The sequence below is a fragment of the Adelges cooleyi genome, unplaced genomic scaffold, assembly GCF_023614345.1.
Source record: "Adelges cooleyi isolate 19-005CV unplaced genomic scaffold, UGA_ACOO_1.1 ACOO_flye_CR_arks_rails_tigmint_CR_PRNA_651, whole genome shotgun sequence".
Lineage (NCBI taxonomy): Eukaryota > Metazoa > Arthropoda > Insecta > Hemiptera > Adelgidae > Adelges > Adelges cooleyi.
Window position 1 is genome coordinate 14,847,854 of NW_026096352.1, and position 16,803 is coordinate 14,864,656.

General features: G+C 31.4%; 1 protein-coding gene and 1 long non-coding RNA gene across 2 annotated transcripts in view; one reads left to right on the forward strand and one right to left on the reverse strand.

Moving 5' to 3' along the window:
- LOC126844886 (uncharacterized) lies at nucleotides 1–1,815 on the reverse strand. The gene is made up of 4 exons (XR_007686650.1): nucleotides 976–1,815; nucleotides 748–885; nucleotides 242–432; nucleotides 1–149 (listed from the first exon to the last, which is right to left on the reverse strand). It is a non-coding gene; the product is annotated as an uncharacterized LOC126844886 (long non-coding RNA).
- A 9,360-nt stretch (nucleotides 1,816–11,175) lies between these two features.
- Nucleotides 11,176–16,803, forward strand: part of LOC126844878 (uncharacterized) — a 111,078-nt gene continuing 105,450 nt past the window's right edge. The window contains exon 1 of the mRNA XM_050583336.1: nucleotides 11,176–11,404. The gene's annotated coding sequence lies outside the window, so the exon portion shown is untranslated. The remainder of the gene's footprint in view (nucleotides 11,405–16,803) is intronic.

Genomic DNA, 16,803 nt, shown 5'->3' on the forward strand with positions numbered 1-16,803 from the left:
TACTTTTAAATTATTTTATTGAATTACATTTTTAGCTTGATAACTAAATATATATAGTTGTCTAATATTTGATTTGAACTTGTGAATCCATCTTATTCTTCTTACTGACTTAATGGAAAACCGTTATCTGCAATAGTGTGCCACAGTAACTAAAAAATAATAATAATAAAAATAAATTGTTAGAGATGAATTCATAGAAATTAACTAAATTATTGCAAACTGATGATCTTATATATTTTACCTTAAAATAAAACACCTATAAATTTACTGAAAATTGAATACCACAACATTCGACAATGTATTGATGGAATTAGATTAGACTGATTGACTACAATAATATAATACACCAAATTTGGCGTTGGTAGTAGTGTAGTTGTAGACAATAACAAATATCAATTTAAGTTGAGATAGTCCATATTAATATTGAACATACTGAAACATATAATTAAAAAAAATAAATAAGTTCCTTAGATACTTAAATAATTATATGGTTAAGCAACAAATATCAGTATACACATATATTTTTTATAATTATACAAGTATGATAATTTTTAAGTTAAACGTTAATTTTTAAGTAACGCATTTTAATTAAACATATTAAGTATGATCAACATAAGTAATCCAAAAAAACTTATTATGTAAAAACATTTTATATGTTCATGAATAATAAAAAACGATTAATTATATTTTTCTAATAAAAAAATGTACTTATACAATACACCTATATTAATAAATACATTATCTTACCTATTATTGATTCAGTAAATGATGATTGAAGATTCAATTTTTCCTAAAAAGTTTTATATTTTTTCTTTGAATTCAGATACCAATATGTTAAAACACAAAACTACACATTTATAAGTTTCTCAGAACAAAGACATAATACTGTAAAAATAAAAGTTTTAATTAAAATATCATCAAGCATAATTCAAATTACTCTATTTATTTTAAATAACATATTATTATTATAAGTACCTTTAATTTTGATATTTGATGTGCATACATTTTATAAGTAAGGTTATAGGTTTTATAGACTTGTCACTTGAGCAAAACTCCATCTTGGTATTCACATTGATTATGGATATTTAATATCAATGTTATTATTTAAAACACAATAAATGTTGACAAGTTCATAGATCTAGTAAGTTATGATACTATATTATTATAATATACTATGAAATTAAGACGTACAAATCGCATGAATAAACAAAATGTGTCAAATTAACCAAAACATATAATTGCTAAATGCTGGAAAAATATACACAAGGTATAACAAATTAAACATACCTACTATTTTATAAAATAAATATAAAAGTGTGTAGTGGTGGTATATTTGTCAGTCGATATAGCGGTTATCATTATTATTTACTATCGGTGAATTATTTACCTAAAGTAAATAGTGTTTGGTACGGTTATGATTTTTAAACGCTACTATAGCTATTGTCAAAGTTAATTGTCAATAAATAATAACAGAGAGCAGTCAAGTGTCACCTTAATATGTTAGCGTCTCCAAGATATTTAATTTATTTTTTACACTCCCTTTAATTTTAAAACTGTGTAGCTCGTTAACTACTCAATCGATTTACCTAGTTTTTACGCCTAAAATTAAATTTAAAAAAAATAAACACGATCATCAAAAAAAAATTGGGGGTTACCATTTAAAAATCTAAAGTTGATATGGTTTTAACGCATAAGGGATGGTGTTAAAATTTTGAAAAATACATTAAATTTGTCCCACCTAATAACTATAATAGTACAAAAAAAAAAAAATTAAAAAAGTCTAATATCTTCTAAGATATTGAGTGGTCCATAGTTAACCAATCACCCGGTAAATCAAGCTCATTTCTAAATTAGTATAGCTGTTCAATATTGGTGTATTTAATTTAATTTAAGTTATTTTATCCCATTATAACGGTTCGAAGCTAATCTGTGAACACTGGACCCTACTTTGGTAATTTCTTGCTGTACTGGTTATGTTAATTGAAATAATTTTACTATTTTCACTATTGTGTTCGTTTCAAACCTTTGGAAAATATTATATGTTTTTTATTATTGTCACTACTTTTCTAAGTAACCGTGTATTTACTTCATAACACGGAAACGTATTGAAAACACGTTTAAAGTTGAGTTATTTATTGAAAGCATATTTTGATGTGATGATTGTATGCTTGTTTAAACAGTTACCCGTTAGTCAAACACCAATGCACTAAATAGAAAATGTATCCAAAACAAAAACAACAACTCTAAAATCGACCTAGTTACATTATTTTTTTTTGTTAAGACTTTAAAATTAAAATTGTTTTAAATATTGTTGTATTTTGGGGCCAATTATTTTTAGCTGATGCTATTAGTTTTACAATAATGTTAACTTGTTTTGTGTCTGTGTTCACTGTAACTTTTTTAGTAATATACCAATTATTTTTAGTAGCAACTCTATAAATCATGAATTTTATCTGGTTGGCACTTTGGAGGGTAGTAAAAGTTGAAAAAGTTCACTTCTTCACCCTTGAAATTTGAAAAAATAAACTTTTAATATTTCAACTTTTACTGGCTATAATTTTGAAAAATTTTAGGTTTTAATTTTTTTTGTTAACACTACAACTCACTTTAATATTTTCTTACTGTGCCGGCTTATAAAATGAGGTGTTTCTATGCAAAACGCGTTATCCCCAAAAACCACTTTTTTCAGAAATAGAGATTTTTTTTATAAAAAGAACTAAATAAGTTATAGCATGTGTTGAATATTTATATGATTCGGGATGATAGTGAGAAAAAAAAATGTTTGCGAAGTAAAAATAAAAATATTTTTCCACCACTTTTTAAATGATTTTAAAATAGGATTTGGCGCAAAACGTATTATTTCCAGACATAGGAAGTTTTGAAAAAAAAATTGTAATAGATCGTTTTGCAAAAAAGAATTACTTTTTTGTCAAAACGAGTGATTTCCATAGTTTTATTATACTATTTTAAAAACATAACTGTACAACTAATGTATTTTATTTGTCCAATACAATTACTCAAGTACTAAGAAATTATAGTTATTAGTTTTATAATGTGTATTGCATGTAAAATCTTTATTTATTAATTATTTAAAATTAATTTTGTGTTCAGTATTACTAATTTATAACAAACAACATTACCTATTTACCACAACGAGTAAAATATTACTTTTTGTTTACTATACTTTTAATAATAAATAACAAATATGACATAGAACATTCATACTTCTTCTTAATGAGATCACACTAACTTATTATTATTAAATGTATTTTAGTAGATTATAGGTAGTTAATATATACGGTATTTACTGAATCCTATATTGATTCTATTATTGCTTTTGCTCTTTTAGAGCGAAGCATTTTATTATTATATTGGTTGATAATGCTCCAATTTGTAATAATTACATACAAAATATAATATGTAATATTTGGGTTTTTAAGTGGTTATCACCGTTATTCTATCACCGGATTCAGTGTAAACATGCTGTATCATGAACTTTGGCGGTTAATAACAATCGTATGGGTGTAAACACTGATGAGATGTACATTTTTAATTATTTGTTTATATATTCTTTTATCAACTGTAACAAATGTGCTACGTATTTAATACGTCTTAATGTTTTATAAAAACGAATCAAGTCACACGTTTTGAAAAATAGTTCAAGTGTCTCCTATGCGTTAGCATGGGAAATGACACGTTTTGACGGAAAATGGTTATTGAACGTTTTTGGAGAAAAAAAAACACAATTGGGAAATCGTACGTTTTGAAAAGAAAAAAAAGAAAATTTCAAATGCACTTTTAAGCTAGGAAATAATACGTTTAGCCAAAAAACAACGATCTCAATCGATTTGTCGCCATTTTTACTGTAAGAATCGTATTGCAAAATTGCACGTTGTTGTTTTTCTATCATTAAATAAAACGTTATATTTTGTCAAGACACGGTAAACAATGTTTTTGTTCCCCACCGTAATTAACAATTCGATTTGTAAGCTATTGTTATTTCGTTTAAAACCATAGAAACTGTATTGACATTTTGTAATTAATTTTTTGTTTATACCGAATGACTAAATATCCGACGTAGGTGCGAGCAATTATTATTGTTCAAACAGAACATAAAAAAAAAAAAACAATGTACAATAATTAGGTACGTGTAATAATTTAACGAGGCCAACGTCTGTTTGAAAATCATAACCAATACCGCGTGGAACTAAGTCTCTGGGGAGATTCGAACCCCAACCCACAACCCCCCCCCCCAGTATATGTTTTTCGAAATTCCTAGTTCCCACATAGTAGTGACAGACGTTTTATTCTCGAGGTTGTTCTACTCGTTGTTGTTCATATATTTTATTTGTCCACGCCGCGGTGGTGTCGACGGTGGAATACCCGAAATACCCAAATGACAATAACGATATTAAAAAAAAAAAATCAATAAAAAAAATCAAATAAGTTCACAGAGCTCTGCTGCTCCCTCGGGACACTTGTCGACTTGATACTTGTTCCTCTTACTGTGTATACTTTTTTTTTTTTGGCGGATATGCGACATACTTGGCTGGTGTGTGTGTGTTAAGTTACGACCGGGGAACACGGGAGATAAAATAAAAATTGGTTCGATATCAGCTATATATATATATTATGTATTACAACAAAAACACATACACACACACAACGGAAGCACATATTATATTCATCCGTTGTTGCTGTCGGTGGTGTGTGTGTGTGTGTCGGTGGTATTTTTCCAATTTTCTAATACATTTAACGCGTACGGCCTCGTGTCAATTTGTTTGCCGGCAAAAAAAAAGAAAAAGAAAAAAAGTTGTGTATATTTTTATACTTTTTTATGCCGTCGGTATGTGAACGCTCTCTTTTTGCTCGGCGAACGCCAATATGCCAATGCGTGGGCTTGCCAGAGTCTTTTAATATTTTTTTTTTTTTGCTATATCCGGCTGTACCCCGTTTCTTCATCAGACACTGTTGCTCGGTTCTACACAAATGATATGCACTTGCCGTTTATATGTACTTACACTTACATTTATATCTACCCTCGTCGGGGATGTAACGTCGGTGCAATAACGGTTTTACATTCATTCGATTGGATTTACATCGAGTTTGTCCGTAATGACTAATACAGTTAGAGTGAGAAGTCTCGAGGGAAAATATACAAAGTTTTACAAAGAAATTGTTATTTGTAGTTTTGGCAAAAGAATTTTCGATATAAGAATATTACTGAAACTGAAATGCATTATTCCAGTAAGTAAATCACTAACGCGTCTCATATTATTATTATAAATCATTTTCAATTAATATCAACATTTTAAACAGGGTAGTTTTTAATTATTTTACTTATAGGGGAGGATGGTGGCACAGTTGGATAAAAATTATACTACCATTTTTCACAATTTTGTTTTATTGCAAATTTCAAATTTGAGAGTTTTAAACTGTAGTGTTAATACACACACATATATTATAATACTATTTCCAATCAAGTGATTTATTAATTTTTAAATAGATACTTATTTTTATTGAAGTTTACCTATTAATTATAATATTTATATATATATATCACATATTATTGGATACATTTGAATCTAAAGGGGACATATTGGGGCATATGTCTTTTTATATATTAAAATATGTACAAAACAGAACATTTTGGATCAGTGCCAGTAATGGAAATTGTTGAAAAACTTTTTTTTTTAACGCTATCATTTTAATACTTATACAAATGTATTTTATTTGTTTATAACAAACAATTTATTAATTTTATTATTTCTATTTTGTGAATTACTTGATTGTAGCCAACATCCCACATCTCTAATCTCTTATCATCTCTTATCTATTGCCTCATAACGCTATAGTATTTGACTGTTACTCTCCTACTCTCTATCTCTTATCTCTTATCAGATAACAGCGTGGCAGCGTTAATGTAACACTTTTTTCAGTTATGTGCCAGAGCAAAGACATGAAAATGTCAAAAGTGATTGAAATAAATAAAACAAATATATATACATACAATAAATAAAAGATATTTGCATATTCACTGACACGTTTTGCAATTGACATGATTGTGCGTGCATAGAAATTGTTTTTATAAATATTTGTTTCTTAAAAAATATTTTCGATTATGCTTTTTGTAATTTTTCAGATTTCAGAAATGTTTATCGAAGTTCACACGAACAATGATTAAAGTTTAAAGTATAGCATGTTGTAAAAATAATCTTTCTTTATTCAGTTTGTGTCGTACTGCCACGCAAAGACTGCAAATCTAGTTAAATATATTTGGGCGAACTTGTCACTTGAGTTTTAATAAAATACTACCAACTACCGAAAAAATTTACTGACTATGTTTTTACAGACAATGTGTACAATTACTAAGAAAATAATTAATTGGTATTAAAAAACTTGAATACTTTGAATTTTTTATAATCCCAATAATGACACACATTTAGTCAATAATCAGTATTTTTTTCTTATAAAGACGATTAAGTTAATTATAAAGATATTACTTGGATTGTATTGGTACTTCTTGATGCTAAAACGGGTTAAGCTGGTTAGTTAATACTATGCAGTATGCGTTGTAAATTTAACAGATGCTATATTTTAGATCTTGATAAAGTCTACACCTATCACACTACACTTGAATCGCTTGGCCTTGATTAATAAAACATGGCCGGCGCTCGAGTTATGCAATATTACTGCATTCGTGTGTACATGTACGACATGACATATTTAACATTCATTTTTATATTCTTTACAATTTAAATTTTGTTCTTTACTCAGTTTTGAGCCGCGTGGTCTCGTTTTTGAATTATATAAATAATACTTTTGTACATTATATGCAACTATGGAGCTGTACTATTAATGTTAATCATCTGACGGTTGTCGCGCCATTGTAGTACATATATTTGTGTCCGTTAAATTTTATTTCGGTTTCAGTTTTCGGTAAAAAGCACAAAATATATATAAAATGTTATAAACTGAGACTGAAATAAAATAATTACAGCGATACACACGGGCAACATTGCATTTGAATAATGGCCGTAGTTTTTCTTCAACCGCCCTCGTGTTGACTTCCTGCGCGATAACTTTGCGGCAAGTAAGTACAAGTAAGTAAGTATAAGTACAAAATAATTGTACAACAGAGCGGCGTGTACACATTGTAAGAATATTAAATAATCATAATGTTTTGTTTGTAACTCGTTATTATAATAACAATACTATTGTTTAAATATAATATATATATATAATATATATATATATAATAAATAAAGTGGAAACCAAAAAAAAAACCGAAAACAACAACGTTACTTAAAACAGTTACTATATATACACTGACAGTTTAAATATTTATTCGTTTAAACAATATCAAAATAATATCATTGTGTTTACATCCGTAAAACACAATATACCACGACGCACAAGACTTCTACGTTAAAAGTCACCCCCCCCCCCCCCGAGGCGCTCTTGTTTTATTTTGATTAAGCCACATTATAATAACAACAAATACACGCATACACATACAATTAGTATGTTTCGTTAAGTCAGAAACCGCTCCGCATAATGTTATATAATAAAATATCGCTTATCCCCGTTTCTTTTAAGACTCTCTTCTTAAGACGGTGTTTACCAGCGCGTTACCGACGTGCCCTGTACACACGGCATTGTGTTTACACCGGTTGTTTTTTATCTGGTCGTCGTCGGCAAACCATATTATTTTCTATACAGGGTGATCCGACTAACGTGAGAGACGCTCATTTTCTCGGAAACGGTTGTCGGATCACCCTGTATATACACACACCCAAGTGTATAATCGCCCGAGCGAGACAGGAACACACGTTTCCTTCCCAAGGCGCGCGGCTTAAGGTTTCGGTCGCGTGTGTTCTTAGTGTGGGGGGGGGGGTTTTTTTTACCTTACCCGCCCCCTCTGTCCTTGGCCGTTCTTGTGTGGCGGTGCCTTTCTTCTTCGGTCAAAAATGCTCTTTTGGCTGTCTGGGTGGATTTTCTGGCGGTCGGCCATGTGTGTACCTTTAACGACACGGTAAAACAATAGTTATTTCAGTGACTGGGTGTGGGGGGGGGGGGGTGGAGATGCGGTAAACAAACACAATATGTACGTCGTACACAATATAATGGAACACGATGGACAATGTGATGGAGAGAGAGAGAGAGAGGAGACAAATAATAATGTATTATTATATTATTATGAATGGAGACGAACGAGGTCTCCAAAAGCGAGCAAAAGTATTATAACGCCGTTAACGCCAACAATATATAGTATTATACACATAGCGTTTGCTATCTCTTCGCCTCCCCTATCTGTGCCCGTCTCTCTGTCCGACCCTGTGGCCACTCCCAGGTTATTATACGATAATCGGCTCGCGGAGACGACAAAATAATATTATTATTCTATTATTCCGATTTATCGCGGTGTATAATAATCATAATAATAGCAACAACAGTGTAGTGTGTACCTACCTAAGTACGAACAGAGACGTGTGCACACAAAAACCGCTAATTAGTTTTTAATTACATTATGATAGTATATACACACCGCTCGTCCATAGCCTTGCATTATATCATCATCATCATCATCATTATCAGCAACCAAAGCGTTACATAATATTACGCTATCACACGGACGGGTCTAAATCTCAAATCCCAATTGAGGCATTTTTTGATTAAGGGGGCGAAAAAAATTACTCACATTTTTAAGTTGACGAGTGACAAGTTACAAATCAAAATCAACAGGTATCCGAAAAAGTAACTTCATTATATTGTTGTTGATTACAATAGAAATACAATCCCAAGTACACCATTGCCGTTACAGTCAACTCAAGTATACAGGGTGACGGTATTATCGCGAACCGCTCAAAGTCATCACGATAAAATGATCACCTTGTAGGGTAGATGGGCATAGTATGAACACAGTACAAAATGCATATTACATAGTTTATGTATTTTATTGGTTAACAACTGGTATTTACGATTAAGCATTGAACATTTTTTTTTTTTTTTTACATAATCTTTTACAGTTAAAATATTTAATGCATTTAACAAAACCTGCAGTCGGACGTGAAATGAAAATGTGAGGTCTCTGTTTCAGTGGTTTGATTTTTTATTAAAATATAGTTCTATGAATTTGGGTTCCGAGCACATTGAAATTTCTGGGTAACATTACATGGGAATATTTATTTGAAGTGCTAAACTTGTTCAAAAGTCAATAAATTTTGGTCCATTGTGCATAATATTATACCCATAGAGCAAAACAATTTGATTGTATTCAAAATATTGTTAAACCTAATTATTGCAATAGTTTTTTAACACTTCATAAAAATTTTGGGTACAATTTTGAAGAAAAAAAATATCAATGTTTCAAAAATCATTCATTCAATTTAAATAAGTGTTAGATGACAATGCAGAAGGGTAGTTACTATGTACATGCTGGTGATATAGTGGCACATGGAGACTCTCAATGTTCGGTTCCAAACTTTTGCCTAGTGAAACTAAAAAGAAACAGCTATACGTTATAACAGCTACTTATGTCGCATATGTCTGTGAATTTCTGAGAAACAGGGTCGACGGTCAGCATAGTGATGGGCCGAAGTTACAAACCTTTGGACGTATGGTTCTGGGAAATTTATTTACAAAGTCATACTTACATCGGACTGATAGAGTAAGTACCTAATCTCGAAATGTGAGGTCAAGAGACGAGAATTGGTCAATCAAGTAGTTGATTCACGTTAGATGGTGATAACGTTATAGATGTTTGACAAAATTTTGTGTAGCCACACTGTGTTAGAAGAAGGATAATTTTTTCATTTTTTGGTCACACTGACCTGAGATTCTGTGGTTCCATTGTATTAGAAATTATTATCTCTTTTTCTTTTGCTCAAACACAAATGTGATGTACAATGTGTACTAAATTGGTTTGTGATATATTGTGTGTTTACTTTATGTACTCAATTGTTTAATGGTTAATTTGTAATACAATAACTACAATGAACAAATCGAGTTGGGCCGTGGGGACGGAGAGGTCACAGGTCTACAGGAATTATTATAACTGAATGTGACAAAATAAATTTTGAATAAACGTTTCGATGCAAATTTATGGATTGTAGGTTCCAACTAGTATAGTCTTTATTTTTAATATAAGGTTATAATTAGGGTTGACGTTTACGATTAGGGTTGATTGTCTGTCTGTAAGAATATACTTAAAATGTATTAATTTTATCTGCCTAGTAAATGTTTGAATTTTTTTTATATGAACCTATAAACATATGTACTTTAACGAAATATGATAATAATTATTTCAATGATTAACCTGATTACAAAATGCAGGATTATAAAAACGCGTCCCAAAACATACCTACTTTGATCGAATTTCAAGTTAAGTATCGGGAAAAACTAAAAAAACAGTGTATTTTTATTAAACGTTTTGAATAATTCATGTTTTGATTAAATGGTTTTTTGAATAAATAGTATTTTTGAATTGAATTATTCAGTTCAATTCGTTGATAAATTATTCAAAATTTCAATGATCGCAAACTACTAGTTATTAGCATTCAATGTAAATTATGTTAGCTAACAATTATTTCAATATTTTACTCTTTGGAGTTGATGCAAAAATGAAACCAAATTCACAATATTTGTGCACTTGTCTCCAGTCAAAGTAACCGCAAGGATGCAGTACACAGAGTCCAAATGAATATATGTCTGTTTGTCTGACTTTTGTGCATTAGTACACCATTCATCCGATGGCCATGAAACTTTGGGAAGTTGTTGTTTGTCATGAAAACGTTCAAATGTAATGTTCGATTAAAATCAATCGTTTTCAAATTCATATTTTAGACTGGAATAACGTTGCATAATAAATGCTGTATTTTGCATTAATTATCAATGCGTGGCACAAACCACAAGCAAGTTAAACGAGCCAAATCGAAAACTATATTACAATATTTTATTATTATTTAGGTAGGATATAATATCTTAATAACTGTATTTTTTTTATTTAAATGTCTATTTGTCAAAACGGTCGCACGCGGCACTCTATCCGGTAGAGTTAAGTCTCTGCCCGTTGTGTATTACCATTGTATATATATATGCTATCATACAGCGTGCTGCCACCACGTTCGCTGGCTCGCCGTCCCCCAAGGCGCACACGGTCGCGTGCCGGCAAATGGCATAGACGTGGGTTCGGCCCAAAGGTGTTGAGCGGCACAGCCAACGGGCAACGTGCTCGATCGCGAGACATATACTTACTTGCTTCTTACTTGACACCTTACTTACAACAGTATACCGTCGCCGTCCGTCCGTTGTGGGTTTTGGGTAGGCGAAGGCCCAGAAATTGGCTACTCCGCCGGATTATCTAAACCGGAAGCAGAGCAACCTGACCGGACGAGGAAGTCGTGTGAGTACTCGATTTTATTTTTATACCGTCTGGTCATCGTCCCTCCAAGACGGCTATATGTTTTTTTTTTCATAATAGACATCACCTCGACGACGATTGTGTGTCGCGCGCCCGTCGCGGTTTTTAACTTGTAAAAAAAAAACTTTATTATATGGTTTTTTATTTTTTTCACTCTCTTTACTTTTACCATTATTATTACTGTGCTACCCATACCGTTTCCACACTACACCCGCTTGTCCATATTATTGGACGGTTAACGGTGTTATATTGTTGTTGTCGCCAACGCGAATCCCTTAGCTATCCGGTGCGTTTCCGTTGAAAAAATAAAAAGATTCAACAACAGTTCCTAGACAGTCATCGTCGTCGTATAATTTTTTTCTTTTTATATTCTTTTATATTATGTATTTTTTGTTTTTATTGCGTCGAAAAAAATAAGAATAATATCCTACTGCTAAAAACAGTCCATTCGCTTACGCGCTAACCGTTTATAATAATAATATTATTTTTATTATATCACACTAAATCGGTATTTGGGTATCCGCCTGTCCAAGCAGTTAAGTTCTTATATTATATTATTATGAATATCATAATACCGTTTGACGTATGAGAATATCTTGACGACGACGATATTGTTTTTTTATTATTTATGTATTCTTTTTGTGTACAACTCACTGTGTATTATTATCACAGCAGACCGACTTTGTTATTACCGTCGCATAAGTAATGTTATATATGGCCAATCTATGTAGAAGACGAATTATGACCCTTATTTTGGCCGTAACAGTTTCATAAAGCTTTTTTCAACGTTATTATAACTATTATTATACTCATTTTGGTGTATCCCCCCCCCCCCCCAGGGGTTGACATTTGTTAGTTTTGATTATTTTTAATAGATTTTTGTGTAACCATGCGTAAAAGGTGAGAAATAAAATATATTTTCTTAATTGACCGGTTAGGGTTGTCTCGAGAAAACAAAGATATTGTATTGCATGAAAAAAAAAATAGCCCTAGACAATAGTCGTTTAGTCACTGTAACTGATTGTTGTCGGGATGCGGTGCGGATAGAAAAAAATTAAATCCCTTTTTATGGTTTGCCAGAATTTATTATTATTGTCAATTTATAAATAACGGCTAATAGCTAGATACGTATAAATATATTAGTATACACATTAATACATACATATATATGTATATACTGTGAAAAGCTTACAGTCGAACGGGTTAGTTATAAATATTGTGGTTGATAACGTGAGATGACTAATATGTCTGTTTAGCACACTGTTTGGTAATATATTATTATTTGCCAAGTGATTTTTATCCATCAAACCTCAACAGAGTATAACCAAAAAAAAAAAATTACATTTTTTCAATTACTTGTTATGTAATTTGAAAGCTAAATATGTTTCCCCTAAGACTGGGTTTGATCTCCGGGTTTGAATCGGTTAACCGTTAAAATATTATAGTTGATAAACTTATATCTGGATAAAGCCAAACCTATAAGATTTCTGGCGCTATCAAAACACCTTTAATGTACTGTTTTTGTTTTTGCGTCCAGCTGCCATTCAAAATCATTACACGGATCTTCACGAATATTTTTCCGCATTCTGGCCGTATAATCTAGCGGACAAAAGAACAAAATATCATTCTTTAGGTAATTTGTTCAAAGGATGTGTACTGATCCCTGCGAGCGTTTTGAGCAATAATAACTTGCGCGTGTCGCCTTTTAATTTCCGGTATGTTTTTACACTTCACGTTCCCATTTGGGCCGTTAACTATTTGATAATCAGCCAAACGACTCTTTAATTATTTGGTTTTGCCTATTATTTAACTACTATCGTCGCACCTACAACGGATTGTTGCATGAAACATTTGTAAGATCATTTTTACCAAAGTAGGCGTCTGCTGCAATCGCTGCGGTTGAAACAAAAATAAAATAAATTTTTTGCACCCAAATGAAATATTTTTTTTTGCACCCCGACCTGGAGGCCACGTCAAGTGTCAAATTGTTTGCAGACTTGGCCGACAGTTTTGTTTCCAACACGGTTTGTACGCCACCACCCTTACTGATGAGGAATGTTTACCGGAGCACAACAACAATGTGACTTACTGATTTCAACGTGCTGGCGAAGAATCCTCCTTTGAATTCCAATATAGACATGCCTGTCCGAACGGGCAGTGATTAAACCGTTTTCATTTCGGTTTTTTCAATCGTTTCGTTTAATATAATAATATTATACCGTTTGCGATAGACCGTGCATTTCGATTAGACTGATAGCAAAAAATAATATCGTTTCGATTTTGGCGGCTTTTGGTAGACATTTTTTTATCAACCACCGACGCTTATGCTTGCACGCACCAATGTGTAGCAATATTGCATACCTCCAGTGCCGTACACGGTTGACTATAATATTATTAATCAAACGTCGCCCAGTAATTTATATACGTTTTATTCAACTACCGGATAGGTTAAATTTGGAAAATGTTCTTGCAAAATATTTTAATAATGTCTTTCTAGGTACACATTTACTTAGTTAATAATAACCGTGTTAGAATACCGTCGCGTCGTGGTATGCTATGCAAATCTATCATGGTGTAAAATTACATTAATATGTCATCCTCGTCTTCCTGGTAAATGTTTAGCTTGACTCCGGTACAAGTGTCAATTTACAATACGTTAACATAATATTATGTAATTTAATTTTGAATTTTGCACCGATTTGTTGCATATTATATAAATGGCATATCTTAAGACGGTGTACTCTGGGGGTAGAGTCGGCGGTCTCACCTGTTGTGGCTCGGTAAACGAGTTTTGATAAAAACAATAACAATAATAATTATGCACAAATGTACAATGTTATTTGTGCAAACGGTTAGAAAATTTCAATAGACTTCTTTACCGCGTTTGACGGTTCCTTTTTCGCCGTCCAATGTAAGCGATTCAACGATAATAACATGTAATTACTTTTTAATTGGTTACACCCGGTAGTAATAATAATTGCAAAGCGTGATTTTGTTATAATATGGTATGTAGACAGTTGCGTGTTCGACAAGTAACTCGGTTTTCGCACTAAACTTACTTTTAACGCAAGCACAAGTTCTAGAAATATCGCTGAAAAACACCCACAATCACCTCGGCTGTGTTTGTATGGAAAAAAAAATACTACAATAATATTATTTATCAGACCCCGTGAGACATGTGTACGCAATATATTATATTATACACACAATATGATATAAGTGTATATATGAATTCAATACCGCTCTGCTTTTGTTGTAGAAGTTAAATCGAAAAAAGTCACCACATATTATTATTATTGGCCCAGACATTGGCGCAGATAGGTGGTGGATAATAATGCTTGTGCTATTTTTTTGGTCCAAAAATGTAGTCCTCCATTGACAGTTGTTTGCTTTTAGTCGGGTCAGCGTTATTGGCACGGTTTAAGCTCTATCCAATGACATATATTATTATGTAGGTACATACATACATACATAGCCGGCGGATGAAACCGTTTCCATTATAGTTACATTTCACACACACGCACACGGCCATTGTGCTTTACTCTAAAAAAAAAAAAAAAACACCTATACTTCATGATTACTTTATAAATAATAGACTTCTTCTTAGACTATATACATATTGTACACGTTCAATGGTAATAGACTTAGCTGTTACTTAGCTGATACACGACTTACTTTCAGCTCTCATTCGAGTCTTTACCAAGTCATAAGTGACGAACCGATTAATGAAAATTGATAATTCAAACGACAATTTCATAATTTAATTTTGTACTACCCATTTAAAAAAAAAAATGTGATAGCATATGTGATATTGTCTTATTGCGTATGACGGATGATGTTTAAAGTATTGCAAAATATAGTAAGACATGTACCCGAACGTGTATAGGGGAAAAAAAGTAATTTACAAAATATGAAAATTAATGTCTTACCCTATGGATGGATCACCCTGTAAGTACTAGTAGAGTATAGGTATTTTTATTATTTTACGGTATTATAGAGTAATCATTTTACGAAGACAAGACATACTAATGCGAACCCTCTTAACCTTTTACTTGTTTATTAAATTTATTAATACATTACAAGCACCTATTGAACCGATACCTAATAGAATAATAATAATATTATAATACAGCATGCATTACACAACGGTACAAAATATGAGTGGGATATTAGATTAGTTAAGGTTATGTTCGACGTTATGTACCTACACCCAAAACTTGATAGCCAAATTAAACTGATACGCGGTTCAAAGGACTGTGTGAATAATTTAATACAATCTGGTACTCGGGCCTATACCTTTTTAAAAATGTATAAATTAAATAATGTAACATGTACCACGGTTGTATTACTTCCAAATCAATATTTAGTACAAGCAATAAAAGCCATAACTGTATCAACCACTTGTTAGATACTTAAACAAATAGTTACTTAGATATATATAAGAGATATTTAGGATAAATTTCTTTTGATATTGTGGTATTCATTTTTTTTTTACCATTACTAAAACGAGATGGACAATTATTTCCTTCCTTCGAGTTTATTTTATACAAAGGTCCTTACAATAATAATAATAATATGTGTACTTAAAGTGTATACATGCGGTTATAGTCTACATCTAAGGAAAGGAAACGGTCCGTATTAAAAAGGTTTCACGTTAAATAATAAACATACAAAGGTAATGTTAATTTTCTAATAGAAATAATAATTGGTTATTATTTTTTTTTTTCACTCGCATTTGAACGCGCTTTAAATGCATCAATTTTGTTTTCCTTAAAAACATTAATTATTTCATTATTGTTATTATTATTCAAATTAGTTCAAACGCGTTCAAGTCGGGCGGAGGTAATAACACTTATAATAAAAAGACCAAACACGCGAAATTGGTGTTTGAACTTTGAATAGAAACAATTGTAATCTTATGAAAAGAAGCCAAAGTTACATTTTGGTCGGCACGTTGCAATAAAATATATTTTACTGAATTTTTGACGTGAAATTAATTATATTGTGTTTTTGATTTGATTTGGCAATTTAATATATTTTTATTGCGTCATACAAGCCGCCGTGTCGAATAATAATCAATTGTTAAAACATACTGATAATCGAATTTGAACGTTATGTCACTGATGGCAATTACACCTGTTGTGTCTGATTTAATATCAACAACAAATATAATTCATAATTAAAATACCGTGTCCGAACTATATAATATTCACACTTGACAAACGAGTACTAACATAATATATTTTGATTAGGTAACATGATAATATGATACAGTCTCCTCGTTTATTGCCTTTAATTATTTTGATTTTTCCTCACCGACTACATTTGATTAAATTACACTCAACTGTCGTGCAATATTATTTTGTTTATTTAAGTATAAT